The sequence below is a fragment of the Acyrthosiphon pisum genome, unplaced genomic scaffold, assembly GCF_005508785.2.
Source record: "Acyrthosiphon pisum isolate AL4f unplaced genomic scaffold, pea_aphid_22Mar2018_4r6ur Scaffold_21088;HRSCAF=23004, whole genome shotgun sequence".
Classification (NCBI taxonomy): Eukaryota; Metazoa; Arthropoda; class Insecta; order Hemiptera; family Aphididae; genus Acyrthosiphon; species Acyrthosiphon pisum.
The window spans coordinates 37097-39426 of NW_021770516.1; the positions used below are offsets into that span (position 1 = coordinate 37097).

The following is a 2330-nucleotide window of genomic DNA, read 5'->3' on the forward strand; positions in this document are numbered from 1 at the left end:
TATGTATATATTCTGTAAAGTCCGTAGCAACAGGGGTATGAAACTCCGTGAATTGGCCGAATCAGGCGATTGTAACCTTGAACACGGCGTGGCATACGTAATCTATGATAAAAGTAAACAGTGGAAACAACCCGACCCCGCGCAGAATACCCTGCCAATTAGGCGGAAACGGTTTTTCAATACGGGTATAACATCATGTCAGTGTTACGGAAACAGTTTCATTGTTCGGACTTCAGATCATAGGTAAACACTTCACCCATCAGCTGATCGAGTTTCGCTTCTATATTGTTCTATGGTAGCAAGCAGCAGTTGCTATGGTGGTTTACCTGAGTTTACCTGTGATCTGAAGTACGACCAGTTGAAAAACATGGTAACGAATCCGCGCGCCAACCTGAGATTATACCACGGACCTCCGTTTTGGCGTTTTATACATTTGTGTACCAGAGTTACGGAAACGTTTTACAGCAGTGGTATATAATATAGTTAATTATTTATCTTATAGTTATTACTACGGACCACGGCCTTAGAAGATCTTCTAAGGCCGTGCTACGGACATATAATAATATAAGATATGAATATCTTAATATATTATTATCTTAGTTCGTGGTTATTACCTATAGCCTATTATAGGTACCTATTTTTTTCTCATTATTTCTTCTCAAGATATTGTTTTTAACCAATAATTACGCGTCGTGGCAGGTTTGTAAGTTTAATAAGGTTTTTGATTATGGTTCGCTCTAATAACCAAGCGATTTGTTTAAATTATCAACGACATTCTATCATTCAAAACAGCAATGAATCGAGATTGTTCTCGTTTCTTAAAGGTATGTATTGTGTAATACATATATTTATTTTATTTTATTTTTAGTGTTAATTGGAAACTTTTCTGATTTAGAAGAATTACATTACATTTAGGTGTAGTCGTGCCATCGAACAAAACAAACTTGGATACCAGTGAATTGAAAATATGTAATTTGGGAATCTGCTGTGTCTAGATATTTCAATGTAATTGTAAGAGAAACAAGTCTATGTACCACAAGACCAGCTACGTATAATAGGTAAGTACTACAATTTTTTTTCTGACCAACCTAACTTTATCACCATAGAAGTGCAAATTGTCAATATAAAAATATCTATGATGATCTAGTACCATGTTACTCTTTTTTAATAATGAAGTATCTGAAATAAATAATTTGTAGGATATTAAAACTAAAATGAATAACTCTTATTATTTTAATATGTAGGGTTTTAATTTATTTTTTTTAATTAAATGCTATTAATTCGTTTCCTATCCTTAGGGCGGGGATAGGAATTTGACATAAAATGGCCTCGTACGTCCACTGACTCTCCATTCTTCCGCTGTATTCTTTCCTATAACATTATTTAATATTATTAATTCTATAGGTAGTTACGTTAAATAATAAATATATACATATTAGTAGTTTTTTATGTATAGGTAGATTAATTATGATAGAAGCCTAATAAATTGTATTCAATTAGTTAATATAATAATATGATGATGATAGAATTCCAGTGTTAACACACGTCAAACAAATAATTATACCTATTAATAATCATGGATTTCTTTCCCAATAAAAATAGTTTATTAAAATTGATTACAAGTGTCAACATTAATTTGGTTCTACTTTCACCTGTTAAAATTAAAAATATTATTAATACCATGTTTACTTTATTTGTGATTAGTGACCATATTATAATAAATTAATTTCAAAATTGGTGTACCTAAAATTATGGTTATTTAACATTAAGGAGGGGTCAAGTATTATCAGAACTTGTTGCAGCCAACTTTTTATTTTTCCCTAGTTACTAACCCTACTTGTTATCCAAATAATACATATAGACATAATATTGAAGTACTAAAAACTTACTTCCTCCGTTTTTTTGGGCGAATCCTTCTTGGGGACTTCGATCAGTTTCTAAAATTTAAAAGTTCTAATTACTAAATACTTACACTATAGAAACAACATTACCATGCATGTACCATGAATACTATATACAATATACATTACAATACTACTTTTTTTTTGCTATAAGTGTGTGTAATTGTTATTCAAATAATACATATAGACATAATATTGGAGCACTAAAAACTTACTTCCTCCGTTTTTTTGGGCGGATCCTTGGGGGATTCGATCAGTTCCTAAAATTTAAAAGCTTTAATTACTAAATTACTTACACTATAGAAACAACATTACCATGTATGTATCATGAATACAATATACAATGTACATTGCAATACTACTTTTTTTTTTGCTGTAATTGTGTGTAATTGTTATTCAAATAATACATATAGGTAGAAATAATATTTA

At 30.5% G+C, this 2330-nt stretch overlaps 1 long non-coding RNA gene across 1 annotated transcript; it reads left to right on the forward strand.

Moving 5' to 3' along the window:
• Positions 1-279: 279 nt before the first annotated feature.
• Positions 280-1018, forward strand: LOC115034788. The gene is made up of 3 exons (XR_003840080.1): positions 280-470; positions 631-824; positions 896-1018. It is a non-coding gene; the product is annotated as an uncharacterized LOC115034788 (long non-coding RNA).
• The last annotated feature ends 1312 nt before the right edge of the window (positions 1019-2330 follow it).